The 22837-nt window shown below is 37.4% G+C and overlaps 1 protein-coding gene across 3 annotated transcripts in view; it reads right to left on the bottom strand.

The window, feature by feature from the left end:
• The window catches only part of CTNNA1 (catenin alpha 1), a 315689-nt gene that overhangs the window by 84674 nt on the left and 208178 nt on the right, over nt 1-22837 (bottom strand). The gene's annotated exons all lie outside the window — the stretch shown is intronic.

The following is a 22837-nucleotide window of genomic DNA, read 5'->3' as shown; positions in this document are numbered from 1 at the left end:
AGTGTGATTGCTGGGTCCTAGGATAGTTCTATTTTTAAATTTTTGAGGAACCTCCATCCTGTTTTCCAGAGTGGCTGCACCAGTTTGCATTCCCACCAATGGTGTATGAGTTCCTTTTAATACACATCCTCACCAACACCCGTTGTTTCTTGTCTTGTTGAGTTTAACCATTCTGACAGGTGTGAGGTGATATCTCATTGTGGTTTTGATTTGCATTTCCCTAATGATGAGTGAGGTGAGCACTTTCTCATGTGTATGTTGGTCACCTGTATGTCTTCGTTGGAGAAATGTCTGCTCGTGTCTTCTGCCCATTTTTTAACTGGATTAATCATTTTGAGAGTGGGGTGTTAAGTGGTGTAAGTTCTTTATATATTTTGAATACTAACACTTTGTCAGGTAATGTCATTTGCAAATATCTTCTCCCATTCAGGAGGCTGTCCTTTTCTTTGCTGTGCAGAAGCTTTTTATTTTGAGGTAGTCCTAATAGTTTATGTTTGCTTTTGTTTCCCTTGCCTCAGCAGACATATCTAGAAAGGTGTTGCTACAAAGTCAGAGAAATTACTGTCTGTTCTCTCTTCTGGGACTTTGATGGTTTCAGGTTTCACATTTAGGCCCTTAATCCATTTTGAGTTTACTTTTGTGTATGATGTAAGAAAGCGGTCCAGTTTCATTCTTCTGCATGTTGCTGTCCAGTTTTCCCAGCATCATTTGTTGAAGAGACTGTCTTTTTCTCATTGCATATTCTTGCCTCCTTTGTCAAGGATTAATCACATAATTATGGGTTTACTTCTGGCTTTCTATTCAGTTCCATTGATCTACATTGTCTATTTTTGTGCCTGTACCATACTGTTTTGATTACTACAAGCTTTGTAAGATAACTTTAAGTCTGGAACTGTGATGCCTCCAGCTTTGCTTACCGCGCCGCCGCCCCCCCCCCCCCCCCCCCGCCCGCCAAGGCTGCTTTGACTATATGGAGTCTTTTGTGGTTCCATACAAATTTATGATAGTTCTAGTTCTGTGAAAAATGTTGTTAGTACCTTGATGGGGATTACATTAAATGTGTAGATTACTTTGGGTAATATAGGCACTTTTAACAATATTTGTTATTCCAACCCATTAGCATGGGATGTCTTTCCTTTGTGGGGGGCGTCCTCTTCAATTTCTTTCATCAATGTTTCAGAATACAGGTCTTGGACCTCTTTGGTTAAGTTTATTCCTGGGTATTTTGTTATTTTTGGTTCAACTGTAAACAGGATTGTCTCCTTAATTTCTCTTTCTGCAGCTTCATTATTAGTATACAGAAATGCAATGGATTTCTGCACACTGATTTTGTATTTTGTGATTTTACTGAATGTTTTTTTTATCAGTTCTAGTAGTTTTTTGGTGCAGTCTTTAGGGTTTTCTACATATAGTATCATGTCATCTGCAAACAGTGAAAGTTTTACTTCTTCCCAATTTGGGTGCCTTTTATTTATTTTCACTGATTGTTATGGTTAGGACTTCCAGTACTATGTTGAATAAAAGTGGTGAGAGTGGACATCCCTGTCTTTTTCTTCACCTTAGGGGAAAAGCTCTGTTGTTCACCGAGTATGATGTTGGCTGTGGGTTTTTCATATAAGGCCTTTATTAGGTTATGTTCCCTCTAGACCTATTTTACACAGAGTTTTTATCATGAATCAATATTGTAGTTTGTTGAATGCTTTTCCTGTATCTATTGAAATGATCATATGGTTTTCATCCTCTTATTGATGTGACATATCATGTTGTTTTGCAAATACTGAACCACCCTTGATCCTGGGAATAAATTCCACTTGATCGTGGTATATGATTTTTTTAATGTATTGCTGGATTCAGTTTGAGAATATTTTGTTGAGGATTTTTCCATCCATATTCATGAGAAATACTGGCCTGTAGTTTTCTTTTCTTGTGGTGTCTTTACCTGGTTTTGGTATCAGGGTGATACTGGTCTCTCAGAATGAGTTTGGAAGTTTTCTTTCCTTTTTTTTTTTTTTTTGAAAAGTTTGAGAAGAATGGGTATCAACTCTTCTTTACATGTTTGGTAGAATTCACCTGTGAAGCTGTGTGGACCTGAACTTGAGTTTGTTGGGAGCTTTTTTTATTACTAATTCAACTTCATTGCTGGTAATCAGTCTGTTCAAATTTTCTATTTCTTCCTGCTTCAATTTTGGTAGGTTCTCTATTTCTAGGAATTTATTCATTTCTTCTGGTTGTCCAATTTGTTGGCATATCATTTTTCATAACATTGTCTTATAATCCTTTGTATTTCTGCGATATCAATTGTTATTTCTCCTCTTGTGATTTTGTTTGAGTCCTTTTTTGTTTTGCCTCCCTTTTGAGTCTGGCTGTAGACTTACCAATTTTGTTGAGCTTTGGAAAGAAACAGTTCTTTGTTTCATGTATCTATTCTACTGGTTTCTTTTGTTTATCATTTATTTCTGCTGCTAATAATAATCTTTATTATTTCCTTCCTTCTGCTGGTTTTGGGTTTCTTTTTCTCATTCCTTTTTCTTGCTTCTTAAGGTACGCCTGTACTGCTATGAACTTCCCTCTTAGAACTGTTTTTGCTGTGGCCCAAAGAGTTTGTACCATTGTGTACCATTTTCATTTTTCTCCATATAATTTTTTAGTTCTTCTTTGATTTCTTGGTTGACCCATTCATTGTTTAGTAGGCATGTTATTTAACCTATATATATTTGTGCTTTCTTTCCAAGATTTTTTCTGGTGGTTGATTTCCAGTTTCATAGCATCGTGGTCAGAAAAGATGCATGTGACTTGGATCTTTTTGAATTTGTTGAGGCTTGTTTTGTAGCTTAATATGTGATCTCTTCTGGAAAATGTTCCGTATGCAATTGAAAATATGTGTATTTTGCTGTTTTAGGATGGAATGTTCTGAATTTATCTGTTAAATCCATCTGGTCTAGTATGTCATTCAAAGTCACTATTTCCTTGTTGATACTCTTGTTTGGATGATCTGTCCAATGATGTAAGTGGGGTGTTAAAGATCCCTAGTATTATTGTATTACTATCAATTAGTTCCATTATGTTTATTATTAACTGACTTATGTATTTGAGTGTTCCCAAGTTGGGTGCATAAATATTTACAATTCCTGTATCTTCTTGTTGGATGTCCCCTTTATTATTATGCAGTGTCCTTGTCTCTTCTTACAGTCTTTATTTTAAAGTCTATTTTGACGAGTAGAAGTATTGCCACCCTGGCTTTCTTTTGACATTCATTTGCATGATAAATATTTCTCCATCCCCTCACTTTCAGTTTGCATGTGTCTTAAGGTCTGAAATGAATCTCTTATAGGCAGCATATAAATGTGTCTTGTTTTTTGTTTATCCATTCCCATCACCCCATGTCTTTTGATTGTTTAGCCCATTTACATTCCAAGTAACTATTGGTAAGTATGTATTTATTGCCATTTTGTTACTTGTTTTGTGATTGTTTCTGTAGTCTTCTCTGATCCTTTCTTCTCTTCCTTTCATAGTCTGCTGGCTTTCTTTAGTGATATACTTGGATTCCTTTCTCTTTAATTTCTGGATACCTTAGGTCTGTAGTTACCTTCGATTTGTATATAACTTCTACATATAGCAGCCTGTATTAAGTTGATGGTCACTTAACTTTGAATTCATTCCTTACTCCTCTCTAACCCACATACACGGTGTCATACTTTACATTTGTTTAAGTCCCTGACTGATTTTTACAAATGTACTTATGTTTACTGCTTTTGTGCTTCTTACTTTTCTTACTCTCACTTACGGTCTTTTCTTTCCACTCAAAGGCTCCCCTTTAAATTTCTTGTAGAGCTAGTTTAATGGTCATGAAGAGGAGCCACTAGATTTATCTCCAGATACTAGCCTATATAATCTTTGTCATTTTCAGCTTCTCTCTTTAACTCCTCAGTCCCAGATAAAGGAACACCAAATTCATAATACTGGTACAGCTCCAAACAGCAGCAACAGAATTGGGAGGTGACCAAATATTTCCTTTCTGTAATTCACTAAAATTTTACTTAGGGCAGCAAAGATATGTTCCATCCCCCAGGACATCAATTTACAGAGAGTTTACCACCCCCAAAATAGGGTTCACAAACACCTGTCCCAATGAACTGACCAAGACCATCTCCATCAAAACACATCTTTCTCACTTCCTGCCCCAGTGTCTGAATTTCCACCACCAGACTTCTCTTTGAGAATTTACAAAGAAAGGAAAGGAAAGGGAAGAAAAAGGGGCGCCTGGGTGGCTCAGTCAGTTAAGTGTCTGCCTTCGGCTCAGGTCATGATCCCAGGGTCCAAGGATTGAGCGCTGCATCCGGCTCCCTGCTCAGCGGGGAGCCTGCTTCTCCCTCTCCCTCTGCTGCTCCCCCTGTTTGTGTGCTCTCTCTCTCTCTCTCTCGCTGTCAAATAAATAAATAAATAAATAAACAAATAAATAAATAAATCTATCTTAAGGAAAAGGAAAGGAAGGAAACAAGGAGAGGAGGACAATGCAAATATCTTCAAATAAAGCAATAGTAAAAAGTGGGGAAAGCGGGTACTATTTGACTTTTTCAACTAACATTTTTCAAGATTTTATTTATTTATTTGAGAGAGAGAGAGAGCACAAGCAGGGGGAGTGGAAGGGAGAAGCAGGCTCCCCGCTGAGCAGGGAGCCCAATGTGGGACTCGATCCCAGGACCCTAAGATCATGACCTGAGCTGAAGGCAGCTGCTTAACCAACTAAGCCACCCAGGCACCCCTTCAACTAACATTGTAACTAATAAATTATGACAGCTAAAAAGGGAATGTTTTCAGTTTTTTCCCTAGTTGCAGAAAATGCTTAAGAAGAATTAAATTCTTTCCATCATATTAATTTGTTTTTGTTGCCTGTTACAGTTTGGTCTGGTAGCAAGCACCAGTAGATAAAAGGAATGAACCACATAGCAAATTAACGTTAATGGAAAAAACCTGGAAAAAGTTCATTACATTTAACATGACCTCTTGTTAGTAGCAATTTTTTATTACATACACAGAGTGAAGTGAGTTCTTCCTGATTTCAAAATTGCTGCTGGCTTCTATGATAAAAACTGACTGAACAAATTTCTGTGATAAGGCCTCAGGATCACTGAAAGCTGTAAGGAGACTGCTAACTTTGACCTACACTTCATCACAGGAAAGGCCAGCTGCTGGGGTTCACCCAAGTTAGATTCACAGCTTAGTTCTGTTGGGCAGCAGCAACCATACAGGATAAGCCATTCTGGTTTGGTAGGTATATCAGAGAAGTCAGGAAAAGCTTGCATGATATGAACTAAAATACATGCTGTTCAGCTACAAGCACTACCCCAAAAAGCAGTAAGAGCAAAAATCTATTATAAACAAAGTAATTAATGTTGGTTAAAACAGGCCACTTCAATTACAACCTCTGCTACAACTTTTTTGCAATTCCTTCAAGGTCAAGCAGGCCTACACTATAGCTATATGATACTACCATATATTATGAGCACCATTATTTCAACCAAAATCCCTCCCCGTATCCAATACATTCCTCTGACCACCAGAAAAATCTAAGAATATGTCATTAATAAAAAACCTGATTCATTTTCAAGTTCTTAGAGTTGTATCATCAAATTCTAGGTGATTTTATGCAAAATCTTCAAGTGAAAAATCCAAAGTATTTAAAATATGATAATTTAAGGACTAACAATATGCATATTGCACAGATCTACCACTTTTCACAGAAACAAAATAAAAATGAAGAACAGTGAATTGAAGTGATACATGTTCAATCTGGTATCTGAGTTTTTGAACTACTTTTGATTCAAAAACCCTTAAATGAAATAGCCACACAAAACTGCAGACCATTAGTCTATTCAATACAGAGCCAGGAGATTTAAAAAGGCCAACTTCGTGCACAATGTAGGCTTTTAATGTAACCAGTGTCATTCTGACAGCAGTAACAGACACGGACCCCATTTCAAAGTGGGAAAAACATTCTTTATTTCATATAGGATACAAATTACCTTGGCTCCTATCCCCTATAGGAAATATAATTTAAAATACTGATCACATCATTAGCATGGATACATGTATGTAAACACATACATACGTGTATGAAAAAATATGCAAATGTTTTAAATAGCTTTAAGATATATATTCATTAGGGTGCATATTAAGATACAATTCATATATAAATCACCCAATTAAAGTGTACAATTCCATGGCTTTGTTTTAGTATACTGAGATATGTGCAACCACTACCATTAGAACATTTTCATCACCTGTATCCTCTAGCTATCACTTCCCCCCACATCCTTGCATGTGAATATTTAAGGGTTAAATTTTAAATATCTAGCATGGTGGCCACACTTGGTTATAAGCTTAAAAGTTATAAATGTGTTGTCCTTTCTTTACAAGTAATTTTTAGTATTCAGCCTAAATTTGCTCCTTAAACCTCAAGAATCACAAATTTATCCTTTCCCTTTCAAAAGACGCTTCAGATAATTCCTGTTTGCGATAAAGGGTACAAAAGCAATCAAAACTCCAAAGTATTTTCCCTCATACAAAATCCAACACATTTCAGCCAGCTATCAACAATTAAATAAAAACACATAAAAGCAATGCCCATAAACACATCCCAGTATTACCTACATGAAAAGTAACTACCCATATTCTATGGCATGTGCCTTTCCTGGATTTAGCAAAATAGAAACTGGTACCAAGTCCAAGAGTGCCGAACTTAACAGGGCCTTAAAAAATGTTAGACACTCTCTTCCTCCACCCACATTAAATATACACCCCCTAAAACTGTTGATTCACCGGATTCTCAGCTGCCAAAGAAAGTAGACTAGCTTAGCGTTTGACATTTCCTTTTGGCAGTCATTAGTCCTTAATGTGTCACTGTCTAGAGGCTAAATGGAATAGTTTCCTTTTTACTTTAGCAGATCATTCTCTTGAGCCTGAGGAAACGTATCAAAGGCTAAATCCACCCTACAAAAACGGTGCCAACCGAAGATGTTATAATATGAAAATAACAATAAGATCAAAACACCTCTCTCCACAAGCCCCTAATCGAGAGTCTGAGCAGTAACTTTCTACACAGGAGCAAATTAAAGGGGAAAAAGCAAACATTTCCCAAGACCTCTGACAATGTCAGTGAGCCACCCACTAATGGGAAAACAGGACAGTTTCTAGCCAGTCTTGCTTGTAAAATGATTCTTTAATACCTCTTCATTCCCACCAAGCCCAGAAATTTGCCATCCCCTGCACACTAATTTACTCCTCATTCTAAATCTATTGTTGTTTCTCCCCTCGCCCACTCCTCAATGCCAATCAATGTCAGCCTTGTCTTTCCGTCTTTGTATATCCTATTTAATATAAGTAGTTTTATACTTGCTTCAGCGCTTTATAATAAAACAATTTCATTTGTGTTTTTTAAATTCCATTGTACCAGTATTATCTCTTCTAAGACAGATCTCATTCTTATTTTTGCCCACAGAAAGAGTACTAAAAAAGGAAAAACGGGAAAAGATAATAGTAGACAGGATGTTTATATTCAGGTAAGGCTTTCTCTAGCAATAGGCCATGTCTTCATAATCAACAGCAAAATCATGCTGACCAACAAAACAGCATTTAAGCCAACTAAAACTATACTGAGGCAACTTCCAATTAATAGGAAATCTAAAGAAGACAAATTATCCCGCCCCCTCCAGAAAGCCCTGATTGCTACCATTTATTAAATTCCATTCAATCAGGTGAAGAGCAATATAAACATTACTACTAAATTATACAAGAGTCAAGTATATAATTAAAAAAAGTTTCTTACTTTAAGATATGACTCAAGGGAGGGCAATGGCTCTTGGAATGCTTGAGGAACTGGATCACGAATGCCTAAATGATTAAGCAATAACTATTTTTGAACTTCTAATAAAAAGTGCTAAGAATTTAGCCAAGAAAATGGTCATTCAATGACTACACTAGTTCTTTTTTCTTCCTTCTCAAAAAAAAAAAAAAAAAAAAAATCAAATTTACTGATAAAAGGGTTACTTCCAAGGACACATGTGTACAAGAACCCAAGCACAGGTAGGCAAATAGCCTTAGGAGTGGCCATACAGGAAGCCTTAGATCCTCTTAGCTGGTTGCACCTTCTCCAACCTCAAATACCTGACCCATTCTTACCGTCTATGCTGCCTATCTAATTCATAGCTGCTGCTCAACCACAAATTCACCTTGCCATGACCCTGCATGACCCTACCTAATGTCATAATTTCCTGCTTCAGTTCCCATTTACTAATTGCACCATTTTCTCATTATTTTCCCATACAAACTCTTAAGAGAACCTAATTGGCCCAGAAGAAAACACAGGCCAGGCTATGAACTACAGGACGGAGTGGGCGATGGTTGGGATAAAACAAGGCCTTCTAGAGTTTGCAAGACAGACAAACGCCCTCAGAAGGGCTGTACACATGGTAGGGAATGTGTCCTTACACATCTAATATCCTGATGAGATATTATTATCCTGGCCTACTCAAATAACCATGATGATGATATGTCTTTCTTTTTTAACTTAATATGGGATGTTCCAAACATATCCAAAAGGATTGAGAATAGTAAATGAACTTCCTTATGCAACATCACCAAGTTTAACAACCGTCAACCCTCTGCTTTCTTGTTTCATCTGTGATATATCCACAACACTGGGTCATTTAATAAGGGATTCTCCTATACGTCCAATTCCCCATAAACCTATATTCATATCTAGATGTTAAAATCTTGTCAACTCTTGAGAGTTAAAAGAACTAGCACCTGACCAAAGCCTCAAATCAAAAAACATATAATTACTGACATTTATCATCATACCCTATAACTAATATAATTCTTGATTCTGAGTGATTTTAAGAAAATGGATAATTTTGTGCTGGCTTGGGAAACCCTAGTCAAAAAAATCAGTTTGATTTTAGCTTCTAGAGTTTGCAAAAATGAAAAAGCTATAGAAAGCAAAGAACTAAGCAATGGAGTCAGTTTTAAAAAATACTGATTAGAAATTTTGTTTTAAAATTGCATTTTTTTCTGAATGCTATAAAATTTAATACTGTTTTGAAAAAGAAAAACCAACAAATGTCCTCCTAACACTTTGAGTCCATTTCCTCAATTAAGAAATTTTAAGGGGCATCTGGATGGCTCAGTCAGTTAAGCGTCTGCCTTCGGCTCAGGTCATGATCCCAGGGTCCTGGGATCGAGCCCCACATGGGGCTCCCTGCTCGGTGGGGAATCTGCTTCTCCCTCTCCCTCTGCCTGCTGCTCACTGCCTACTTGTGCTCTCTCTCTCTACCTCTCTATCAAGTAAATAAATAAAATCTTTAAAAAAAAAAGAAAAGAAAAGAAAAAGAGCCGAGGGTGGTTTGAAAAAAGAAAGAAAGAAATTTTAATAGTCTCGGGATGCCTGGGTGGCTCAGCTGGTCAAGCGCCCGCCCTTGGCTCAGGTCATGATCCCAGGGTCCTGGGATGGAGTTCCACACTGGGCTCCTTGTTCAGTAGGGAGCCTGCTTCTCCCTCTCCCTTCGCCTGCCACTCCCCCTGCTTGTGCTCTCTCTCTGACAAGTAAATATATAAAATCTTAAAAAAAGAAAGAAAGAAAAAGAAAATTTTAATAGTCTAAGAAAAACCTGTTTTGAAAAAGGGCGCGGGGATGCAAGGGGATCCTTTATTACAACAGAAGTCACTACGGGTATATATAAGAACAACCAATTTTTAGAAGTCAAACAATTTTCCCATATATATAATGTCTTTATCTATTTTTCACAGTAGAGAATCTTAAAAAAAAAAAAAAAAAAAAGGCAAGAGGGCACCTGGGTGGCTCAGTCGGTTGGGCGGCTGCCTTCGGCTCAGGTCATGATCCCGGGGTCCTGGTATCGAGCCCCGCATCGGGCTCCCTGCTCGGCGGAGAGCCTGCTTCTCCCTCTCCGTCTGCCACTCTGCCTACTTATGCTCTCTATCTCTGTTAAATAAATAAAAATCTTTGGCGGGGGGGGGAGCAAGATAAACAAATATGTTCTGCTTCCCAGCAACAAGTATATTTATTATTATGAGCTTTAAAGATTATAATTGGGTATCACTGGTCAAACATTTATGACTTTTCTTATATAGTATTTCAGGTTATTTTATACAAAGGAATAATAAGCAATGTTCATACAGACACAAAACAAGGCCAAGCCAAAACATAAATCTTTTCATTCCTAGAAGAGGAGTTTCATATTTGAATCTACAAAACCAGTAATTCTCCCTCAAAGTAGAAAGAAGTAATTCAGGACAAGTATGCTCTGGTGTTAAATTTAAAGGACAATTAGCAAGGAAGCCTTGAAATAAGATGCTACGCTGCAATCTATTTGGTAGACAATTACAAAATGCAAATTTTTTATAAAACCAAAAGTCAGACAATCTGCAACTGGAATAAAACCGAAACAGGAGGCCAATCATTTCAACACATCTGAAAATAACACTTGTAAGACAATTTACTGCTCAGATGTTGTTTTACTATAAATCACTAAAAGAAAATATCTTTCTTATAGTTAATGTCTCCAAATCATGCCAATATGAAAAGGTCCCCGTGCCATTTTCAGAGATGACCAAACAAAATCAGTTCTAAAGCAGTCTTTGGTTCTAAATATCTAATATTGCACTTTAAAGCTATTTAGTGACTGTCAAGCACTTACTTAGCAGTCATCAGATGTGAACACAGACTCAACCCAAAATAAACAGAAAAAATAAGGACATTCAGTCAGAGAAGAAAACATCACATTCTATAGACTTTCACCCTTCTAATTTTATATTATGACTAAGAAACATGAAAACCAAAGTAACTTTCAAGAAAGTAGGCCTGAAATGAGAGAAAAGGAAATTTCCTGGCACAAGGCTATACCTGTCTCTGGCAAGGACAGTTTGGAAACTCAAAGAGTTTTTATTAACTACTATAAGTCCTCTAAAATATGTAATCTAAAAACAAATATTAAGATCAATGGACAGAAAATATTAAGGTAGAAAGTTATGACTGGTAAGCTTAATTTTACATGTTTGTCATATATGAGCATTCTAGGTAAAATAAACAGGTAACCTCCCAAAACACCTAGTTTGCCACATTTAAACAGTAACAATATTTTAAATGAATTTCTTATTATCAACACGTGACAACTTTGCGAAAAGCAAAGCCTACTTTCGGACCAAAAAGAGTAAATAAGGAAAAAGGAACAGTATTACAAATGTATCTAAAACAATGCCAATTTTCGGGGCGCCTGGGTGGTTCAGTTGGTTAGGCATCTGCCTTCAACTCAGGTGACGATTCTGGGGTCCTGGGATCAAGCCCCGGAACGGGCTCCCTGCTCAGTGGGGAGCCTGCTTCTCCCTCTCCCTCTGCCTGCCATTCCCCCTGCTTGTGTGCTCTTTCTGTCAGATTAAAAAAAAAAAACTTTAAAAAAATAATAAAATAAAAAAATAAAACAATGCCAATTTTCAAGTGTATAGCACTTTGTATTTTTATGTTCACATGAAATATACTATCTACTCTCCCCTTCCCCGCCCACAGTTGAGGAGGGAAAAAGACCCTTCTTGCCGCTGTGCTTCAATGCCTGAACTAAACGATGAAGTAGTGCCACTTTGGCTCTTCGCTATAGGAAGAGAGCAGCAAGGAATGGAGTTGTCACACAAAGTCAGGAAGGACCTGCCACTCTTGAGAACAGCGTCAGTCTCTTCCTATGCAGATCCCTGTTTACCTTGTTTGTGGCTATACTTCATTTATTGCTCTTAGGTATTTTCCTATTTTTGCAATACCACCAACCATTATCCCATCTTCATCATTTTACTTGGTCTTATTTGATAGGCTCTCTGTGCCTTTAAACAAAATCAGGTGGAGGGGCAGCCATTAGTAATCCAGTTTTACCATTGAGAAAGCAGCTCTAGGGAAGGGAACATTTGATCAAGCTTAGTAAGTCCTATTCTCCGGAAGCATCAGCTTATTGTCCACGGTCCATGGCACCACATGGGAAAAGTACCAGCAGGAGGAGCCCTGGACTAAAACTCAGAAGCCTCAGCTCTAGTCCTAACTGTCTTTACCTGGGTATTATCATGCCCAAGTTATCCCTACTTTCAGGCTGTTTTGAAAATAGGTAGCTGGGTTTTGCTTCTGGTTAAGAAGGAATAAACCCAATCTACCCTATCACAATGACTGCACCTAAAAACCATGGACAGAATGCACAGAGTAGCAATCTGAGAATTGAAGTGAGAAAGGGCCAAATCCACAATCATAGCTGTAGACTGCAACACTCCTTTCTCAGTAATCATTAAGAGCAAGCTGGCAATCGATAGAAAAACAGATAGATAAACAATATATGGAAGAACTAAACCAAATTGATCAACCAATACCATCAACCAATTGGATCTAATTGACATTTATAAATCACTCTATCCAACAATAGCACAACTCATATATTCTTTCCAAATGCGGATACAACATTCACAAAAGTAGCACTGGGTCATAAAACAAACTCTAATGAACAATTTAAAGAAATGAAATGATGCAAAGTATGTTCTTTGGTCATATTAAGTTTTTTTTTTTTTTTTAAAGATTTTATTTATTTATTTGAGAGAGAGAATGAGAGAGAGAGAGTACATGAGAGGGGGGAAAGTCAGAGGGAGAAGCAGACTCCCCGCTGAGCAGGGAGTCCGATGTGGGACTCGATCCTGGGACTTCAGGATCATGACCTGAGCCGAAGGCAGTTGCTTAACCAACTGAGCCACCCAGGCGCCCGGTCATATTAAGTTTTAATTAAATTAGAAATAAAATAAATATAACAAAAAAATTTCCATCTAGTTGGAAATTAAAAAACATACTGCCAAATAATCCACAGGCCTGAGGAAGACTCAAGGAAAAATTTTAAAATATTTTGAACTAAACAAAAAAGACAATATATCGAAACTTATGGGATGCAAAGTAGACCTTATATGAAAATCTACCATAAATCTTTACCCCCCCCCAAAAAAAAAAAAGATCTCAAACCAATAACCTGAATTCTCACCTCAAGAAACTGGAGAACAAAATAAACCCAAAGGGGGGCACCTGGGTGGCTCAGTCGTTGGGCATCTGCCTTCAGCTCAGGTCATGATCCCAGGGTCCTGGGATGGAGCCCCGCATCGGACTCCCTGCTCAGCGGGAAGTCTGCTTCTCCCTCTCCCACTCCCCCTCCTTGTGTTCCCTCTCTTGCTATGTCTCTGTCAAATAAATAAATAAAATCTTTAAAATAAAAAATCCAAAGGAAGCAGAAGAAAAAAAATGATAAAGTGCAGAAATCAGTAAAATTGAAAATAACAGAGAAAAATCAGTAAAACCAAAAGTTGGTTATTTCAGAAGATCAATAGAATTGATAAACCTATAGCCAGACTGACCAAAAAAAAAAAAAAAGCAAATACAAATTACCAACACTAGGAATAAATTAAAGAATATAGCTACAGAATCCTCACAAACATTAAAAAGATAGTAAAAAAAGAATCCTACAAAAAACTCTGCATATAAAATTTGACTAATTGGATAAAATGGACAACTCCTTTAAAGCCACAAACTTCAAACATTTATCCAAGAAGAAACACATAACCTAAATAATCTTATATCCATTAAAGAAACTGAATTGGTAACTCAGAACCTTCAAAAAAAAGTATTGGGCTGGACTACATTAAATCTCACCAGACTTCTAGAAACGGCCAGATAGCAAGTATTTCAGGCTTTAGAGGCCATTCGCTTTTAGTTTTAGATGTTTGTCACATATGGACATTCTAGATCACAACTATTCAACTATGCCACTGTAGTGGAAAAACAACCATAGATGATAAATAAATGGGCAGAGTTGTGTTCAATAAAATTTTATTTACAAAAATAGGAAGCCAGACTTAACCTGGAAACTGTAATTTGTCAAACCCTGCACTAGGTAATTAACGTCACCTTCAAATTCTAAATTTTACAATTCTACACTTCCATGGTCAAAAATCACTTGGATAAACAGTTCAAGAAAAGGATGACACAAACACTATCGTCAAAAATCACTTGGATAAACAGTTCAAGAAAAGGATGACGCAAACATTATCACACAGAGGTAAGAGACCGTATTTTGACCAACACTTATTAGAAATATATATTATAGTAAGCAAAACAAAAAAACACACAACTTATCACTTCAGTCAAACTAGTCTTGAATGAATCATTACCTTAAAAAGATGAATCAAGGCCTTATTAAAGTGAAAAATCTTCAATGTTCCCATATTAACAGTACCTTGGAAATACACACAGTATATAATTATAAACAAAATCTAGGGAGTACCTGGCTGGCTCCAGTTGGGACCCTTGGTCTTGGGATTGTGGATTTGAGCCCCATCTTGGGTGTAGAGACTACTTAAAAATAAAATCTTTAGGGGCATCTGGGTGGCACAGTTGAGTGCCCCCGATTCCTGGTTTCAGCTCAGATCATGGTCTCAGGGTCCTGGGACTGAGGCCCACGTCAGGCTCCGTGCTTAGCGCACAGTCTCCTTGGAATTTTCTATCCCTCTTCCTGTCCCTCCCACTAGTGCAGGCCTGCTCTTTCTCTAAGATAAATAAATAAATCTTTTTAAAAAATAAATAAATAAGGGTGCCTGGGTGGCTCAGTCAGTTAACCGTCTGCCTTTGGCTCATATATAATCCCAGGGTCCTGGAATTGGCTGCTTGCTCAGCAGGGAGCCTGCCTCTCCCTCTCCCTCTGGCTCCCCCTGCTTGTTCACTCACTGTCAGATGAATAAATAAAATCTTTAAAAAAAAAAAAAACCTAAAAATCCAAGATGCATGATACTGAGGGATCTAAGTTTACATTAAACTTTTTCATTATGACCATAAGAAACACTGTCCAAATAAATGTGGGGCAAAATATAGAAGAAAATTTATACTGCCTACCACCCCACCACCTAGGGACAATAATTAATACTGATATATTTAGAGGTTTAACCTTTTAATCCAAAAACATTTACTTTTTTTTAATTTTTTATTGTTATGTTAATCACCATACATTACAGCATTACAAAAACATTTTTTTAATATATTTATTTATTTGAGAGAGAGAGAATGAGAGCGAGCGAGCACATGAGATGGGGGGAGGGTCAGAGGGAGAAGCAGACTCCCTGCCGAGCAGGGAGCCCGATGCGGGACTCGATCCAGGGACTCCAGGACCTGAGCCGAAGGCAGTCACTTAACCAACTGAGCCACCCAGGCGCCCACAAAAACATTTTTTGATATAAAATCTTTTCAAGCCTGCCCAGTATCTGAAGAGCATAAAATAATACCAAGGACAGACTAACAGCCATCTCATGATCAATCTGCAGCTGACACTGGGCAGGCTTCCATATCTACTCCATCATCCTAATCTCAAGAGAACATTCCCCTATTGCTCCATTAAGCCAGCAGCATTTCAGACATGCATCTTTCTGTATATAAAAGGTTAAAAACTTGTCTGTTAAATACTGCAGTTTGTAACGCCATAGCAGCACCTTGAATCTCTCAGAAAGCAACACAAAATATAACCTGAGGAGAGGTCCTCCTCAGAGTTAAGAAGGTCTTTTAAACCTCTTGCCCCCACTGTGAGAAAAAAAAAAAAAAAATCACACAATCTTTGACAAATAAGATTTCCAAATTAAATAAATGCTGCTCCATCAAGAGAAACAAGCCCTACATGTGCTCAAATTTTGCATTTAAGGCAACATCTATTATGTCTAAATTCTCCCAAATATGCTAGGCAGCTCACAGAAAAGCCTACACTAACAAATCAATAAAATCATACGCAAGCACAGCTAGAGAACTATGACCTAGCAATACAGGTGAGAGTTTATTACAAGAAACCCATAGGTTCAAACAAAGATGGAAATCAAAGCATATTGTAAAACAAACCTCAGCCACGTAGCTGCACATCACAGAGCCAACTGAAACATCTATGACACTCAACATCAGAAAGTCTAGCTTTGGGAGGACACTGTAAAAACCTTTCCTGTTTGGCTCACTTCAAGCAGCTATACCAGACCTGGGTTTATCTTATTTAGGGTGGAGTATTTAATTTCAGAACAGTCATTTATAAAGCAATACAGTGGAAAGCTCCGCAGCCATTAAAGATGATGATGTAAAACCACATTTGCTATAGTAAAGATGCACAATGATAAAGGTATTAAGAGCTCAGACTTTCAGGTCAGAGATCTCAGCTGTATGTATATGTATTTTTGAGCAAATAACTCAATATAGGTTATTATGGCAGCAAAACAGGTACAAACATATGTCTTTTAGGACAATGGCTGCCATATGGTACACAGTATGCTAGTACAGATAACCCTTATTTTTATTAATAAAAAAAGAAATGGTAAGAAAAAAAAAAGAATATGTGTGTGCATACAAACATATGCACAAAGAAGGCTGGAATGCTGGACACCAAAAATAGGTGGTAGGATTACACGTTATATATAATGAACTTAGAATTATAATCAGGGGCGCCTGAGTGGCTCAGTCGTTAAGCATCTGCCTTCGGCTCAGGTCATGGTCCCAGGGTCCTGGGATCCAGCCCCGCATCGGGATCCCTACTCAGTGGGAAGCCTGCTTCCCTCTCTCCCTCTCTCTCTGTCAAAAAAAAATAAATAAAATCTTAAAAAAAAAAAAAAAAAAAGGATATAATCAGAAAAAAAGTAAGCTGTTCTAATTTTGAAAATAAGAAATGGAGCTACAAAATAATGTAGTTACAAGATCTTTGAAAACAACTCCTTCAAAAGCTGGGAGCTCTGGCTATAGTAAAGTGATTCCAGGAAGGCATTTGCAAAACTGAGAAGAGATTAGCATCTAAATTAAGTGCTTCTCTTCACTAAAGTAACAATATATCTTTGAAAGTGAATATTAACTGCATCCTAGTCATACATTCCATATCAAACTATTATCCAAATCAAATAAAAATTTTATGCCTGCTATATTAACATAATCAAAGCCCTCAAATATATACCCAGGGCAATACAAAAAAAAAAGAAAGCCCGGTTATTGCACTCCTCTTTTAGGATCCTGATTACCACTCCATCCAATGTTTTTGGGCAAGAACAAAGATAAATTTATCTTTAAGCAACATCATCCTCACCAGGTTCTAAGCTATACCAATCTTCTTCTGTCTGAAACTATAGTTTTAGGTATAAAAAATACAAGCTATGATAGCTACCATGTATGGATATGGTACCATTTTGGACATTCAATGAGGAGGCTGATGCCAACCTTATCTACTCACCTTAGCTGGTTGGTTCCCCAGTAGTCAGAACTACCCAAGAGATACAAAATGTGACCAAGTAACAAAAACTACATATAATTCTAAATTTTCTAGTAGCTGTAAATAAAAAGAAACAGGTAAAAAGTTTAAGAACAGATTATATTTAACCAAATATACCCAAAATACTGTGAGGTATTGAGATATTTTACATCCTTTTTCTGTGTACTCAGTTTTTGAAATATGGAGAGGAGTTTATACTTACAGCACATCTCAGTTTAAACAGTCACATTTCAGGTATTTGATAGCCACATCTGGCTAGTGGCTACCACACTGGATGGCACACAACTAGAGCTACTCAAGCCAAAGCCCGCGCTTGTTCTCATCAATTTTAAGTCCTAACTCCAGTCAGTCAAACATGACCATGAACCACCGACCAAGACTGCTCAGGCCAAAATCAAATGAAATCCATTTCAAAGATTGAGGGCCTTCTATATTTCAGATACTGTGTTAAGTATTTTCAGATCTGGGGGATAAGGGGTAGGGAGGAGTTTTGTTTCTTTTCTGAGAGGTCAGGAGGCTTGAAGATGAGTGTGGTTAACAGAAACAAACAAGCATGGTCACAGTAAATTCTACTGGGAAAACAACTCAAAGCACATGCTCTAATAAAGGGAGAAAGGAACATATTGACGATCGGCATATTCCTCAGCAGAATGAAGGGTGTGAAATATAGAATTCAACTACATGAAGTACAAGGCTCTTCAAAATGTTGTTTTTCACTGGCATTGAATAACTTCAGAGAACATTCTAATACACAACTGAGCTCCAAAGTCAGCTATTTAAGAAAGAAAAAATTTAACCAATTAACCTCGCAGCCTGTTTTAACCCATTATCATAATGGTTTGAACCCTAATTACATATTTTGTTATATGCAGGGAACAATAAAAAGGTTGAAACTATTTTAAACTAAAATTAAAAAAAAAAACCCACTACATACAAGAAAGGGAAAAAAATTGGAATGCCTATTCCTAATATTAATAGTGGTGGTTCAGGGCGCCTGGGTGGCTCAGTTGGTTAAGTGACTGCCTTCGGCTCAGGTCATGATCCTGGAGTCCCGTGATCAAGTCCGGCATCGGGCTCCCTGCTCAGCAGAGAGTCTGCTTCTCCCTCTGACCCTCCCCCCTCTCATGTGCTCTCTCTCTCTCTCTCTCTCATTCTTTCTCTCAAATAAATAAATAAAATCTTTAAAAAAAAATAGTGGTGGTTCAGTAATTTAATGTGTATGTATGACTTTCAATTATGAAAAAATAAAGTGGTAACAATTTTTTTCAAATTCAATTACATTTCATTTTAATTTCAATCCATTTGCTTTTAAGCCTTTCAAGATTAGGACACGCATCCAAGTTGTTTTTCTTTCTCTAGAACCCTACCAGAAGTAACCTTAAGTTGACAGTGCACGAACAAATTAAACTTAACCACAATAACCACATTTCATTTCAAGGAAACCTGGAAGTCATTTGTGGAACTACAAAGATCTACTGAATGTCAAAAGACCTCTACTGTCATGCATCTGAGGTATTTCCATAATGTTCAGTAAGTAGGGGTCAAATGCATTACTTTTAACATCAATATCTCTTAGCTCTCAGTACAGTAAGTTAGCAATACAGCCAAGAGTAACCTCCAACTCTTTAAACGGCAATGCAAGCAGGAGCATTAAGGCTGTTGGCCTCCTGGCCCTTGAAGCCTTTAAAAGGGAGTTTGGCTCTCACCTGATGAATCAAATTTAACTCTACTGTGACCTAGGACACCACTTTCCTTATTTCACTGCTTATTTCAGAGTACCTGGTTTAATTTTTTCTACAAATGTAATCACATATTGAGATCTACAGGAAGTAGTGGTAAATCACCCATGGCCTCCTTCCCTATAACCTTCTAAAATGTAAGGCCCTTTAAAGGCAAGCATCTTTTGGTTTTTTTCACTAATATCCCTAGCACCATGAATATGCAAAATTGTGTTTCATTCATTCCCCGTCAGCATTGAGTTACTCTATAAAGCAATCACTTACTGAATACCTCTTCTAGTATTATACCAGTCCCTGAAAGTATTTTTAAATAGTTCCTGTCATTCATTCATTCATTCATTTTGGAGAGGGAGTGGAGAGGGACAGAGAGAGAGGGAGAGAGAATCTTAAGCTGACTCCATGCCCAGCCACCCAGGTGCCCCAGTTCCTGTCTTTTACAAGCTTAAACACAGTTGCAGAAATTACATGGATAAAGAAATACAATTAAGCAACAATTCAAGGAAGTCAACAATTAGGTACAAAACTTCAAACAGCAAAGAAATAATGCAGGATGGTGCAGTTTGAAAAGAGCCTTCAGCAAATAGATGGAGGGAAAAAATGTGGGCCTTGAAGCAAGAGCAGGTTAGGTTTTCAAGAAGTAGGAAGAGACTTTGAAACACAGAATGAACTATGTCCTACTGAAGGCATGAACACAGACTCGCCTAAGGAAGCACAACAGACTAGACAACAAAGAAAGTGAGTAGAGCCTAGAATAAAGCAAAGGAAGCAGAGACAGTAGGACAAATGCAGTAAAACATGAGGAGTTTCTCCACCTTAACTACACACTGGTATCACCTGAGAAACTTTTAAAAAATACTGTCACCTGGGGACACATGGGTGGCTGAGGATGTGATCCAAAGGTCCTGGGATGGAGACCCACATCATTGGGCTCCCTGCTAGCAGGTAGTCTGCACCCCCCCAACTCATGTGCCCTCACCTGAGCTTGCTCGCTCTCTCTCTCAAATAAATGAATAAAATCTTAAAAAAAAAAAATACTGTCACCTGGACCTCAATCCAGTGACCCTGATTTAAATGGGGTACAACCTAGACATCAAGATTTTTTTTAAAGTTCCCCAGGGATTCTAATGTGCATCCAAAGTTCAAAATCACTGCCTTAGAGGAAAACCCAACAGAAACCTGGTAAATGACCACACAGGATGAAGAAGGAAGACTAGAGATGAGAGCAAGATTTTAAGAGTATGTACCTAGAAAAAAAAATGACATTACTGAGAGAAGCCAGGAAATGAAAAAAATAAAAATATATCAGGGGTGCCTGAGTAGCTTAGTTAAGTGGCCAACTCGATTTTGGCTCAGGTCATGATTTCAGGGTCATGAGAATGAGCTCTGAGTTGGGCTCTGTGCTGAGCAGGGAGGGAGGCTGCTTCTCTCCCTCCTGGTCTCCCTCTCCCTCTCCCTCTGCCCCTCCCCAACTCGTGCACAGGCAGGCACGCTCGCGCACGCACTCTCTCCCTCTCTCAAATAAATAAATAATAAAAATAAAAATACATCAGTCACTCTGTACTTGACCACTCTGTCAATAACGTTCCATGTAGTGAACCAGTTTTAATTAATTTATCTTAATTTTCCACATATCATTTAATTATTTGCCTAATATTTTTAAGAGAAATAATCAAAACTTAAAGTGAGCCAAAGAATGTCAAATAAATCCTCCATAAAGACCTCTCAGGTTTCCCAGCTAAAATAACCTCATCCATCAGCAAAAAAATAAAAAATAAAAAAATAACCTCCTCCTCCTTGCAATCCCCATGGCATTTTAGCAGCACGATGGCACTCCCCATAAATGTTCTGTAGAGACCCTGTATTAGAAGCAAAAGACAGTGCCTCCTTCCTCCTCTACCCAGCGCCCAGCACTCTAGTTTGCTTGTGACACATACTCAGGATGCAGTTAGCAATAGGCAGATACTGCTGGTTAAATTCTGATTGTTACTAAAGGTTCTAAATGCTTTTGAAAGCTTCCGAAATAAGCAAAAATCTCACCCAATTGCCTCTGCTTCTTGCAGACCCTATGATGTTTTAAGCTTACAAGTGTGCTTCATTTTGCCCTCCCCCCCCCCAGCTTTATCTTCATTCCATCACCTGCTCAATGTTACGTGAGTCAACGCAAGGGAACTAAAAATTTTTATCTTTAAGAAAAACATGCCCAGAGTCCATCTTCTAAAATATAATCTGAATCTCAAGATAATTTCTTTCAAAACCTCCACCATAATCTTTAAATTCCAGCCAAAGATCATTGTTCTGGCTTTCACTTACATAATAAAATGTTATGTAAGAGTGATGTTATGGTCTCCATGTCTTCAAGTATAAATGAGTGTTTCCTACCTTTACTTACGTCTGTGGCACAAACTGCAAACAGTATTTGTATGACACTCTGGAGAGGAACTAGGTTACTCATGACCAGGGATGACTAGAGCAAGATCCAACCAAGCCCAAGACTCAAGGGATTGTTAGGAATCTCTTACATGCAGAATGGTTAAGAAGATCTCATATGGAGCAATAAGAAGAAATTCATCAAGTATTCTTCCCAGCCAAAGACTGCTTTTAAAGCATTTTCCTAATCATAACTACATTTTATATTTTTGTATTTCAGTACTATATATGATAGCAGATAACTGATCCACACACATACCGAGTCCTTTGTTTCCCTGTTTAAAATTCTAATATAGTGAACCATTCTTCAAATTATCCATTTTTTATATTTTCTGATTTTCAAGCTTAGGTATGGATTTTTAAATGTGCCCCACATTTTCACTGACTTATCAACTGCTTTTTCCATCTGATTTAACTAAGCCTCTAAGCTTATTTTTCTGAAGTAGACTGCATACGATCAAAACATGGCAATGGCTTAAAAAAAATTCAATATGCTTCACTAATTTCACAATATGGTAGAAAAAAGATAAACACACTAAGGCATTCATCTTCACCCTAGGAATTCCATTATGACTCAACATTATATGTTCACTTATATAGGCATATAAGTGAACAAATAAGATATATGGCAAAAGAATAATGAAAAAAGTACCAAGATCTTTCCCTGAAAAGCATTAAACAAGCAAAAATCACTAGTGAGAACTAGTTTGTATTGTTCTCTTCCCTTTAAAATGATTTTATATAAATTTTATGTAACATTTCTTTTCTGCGACAGTAAATATTGGGTACAAGATCTAAATTACAGTAACTCTAAGCATTAAATAACTGGAATTGCAGAAGTATCATGGAAGGAAAAAGGAAGGTAATGACAACAGAGATAAAAATCAACAAGTACAGTATTATCTATGGAAAAAAAATTTTTTTAGAGCATTGATTTTTAAACACAAACCTTAAAAATTCGAAACCACTACTCAGTTCATCTAATACTCAGCTGTAGTTGGTAATTACCACTTCTTATGACATTCTATATGGTCCATGAAAAAAACTACCAACTATAAATATTTTCAGCATTCCCTTTTGCCCAAAATTAGATGGCAGCCTAGATGTGATAATGGAACTTTAGGGATATTGAAGGTCATTATCCTTAGTACATGGGTGCTAAGGTGTTTAGAGCTGAACCAACACAATACCTGCAACTTACATCCAAATGTTAAATAGAAAAAAAGGTTTTGTGTGTGTGCATATATTTATACAAATAAACCATACACCTGTACACACAAACATGCACACGTATCTAAGTGTTAACTGGTGAATCTAGAT

This window comes from Zalophus californianus, chromosome 5 (genome assembly GCF_009762305.2).
Source record: "Zalophus californianus isolate mZalCal1 chromosome 5, mZalCal1.pri.v2, whole genome shotgun sequence".
Classification (NCBI taxonomy): domain Eukaryota; kingdom Metazoa; phylum Chordata; class Mammalia; order Carnivora; family Otariidae; genus Zalophus; species Zalophus californianus.
The sequence above is the reverse complement of the archived record's forward strand: the minus strand, read 5'-3'. Positions and strand labels throughout refer to the sequence as shown.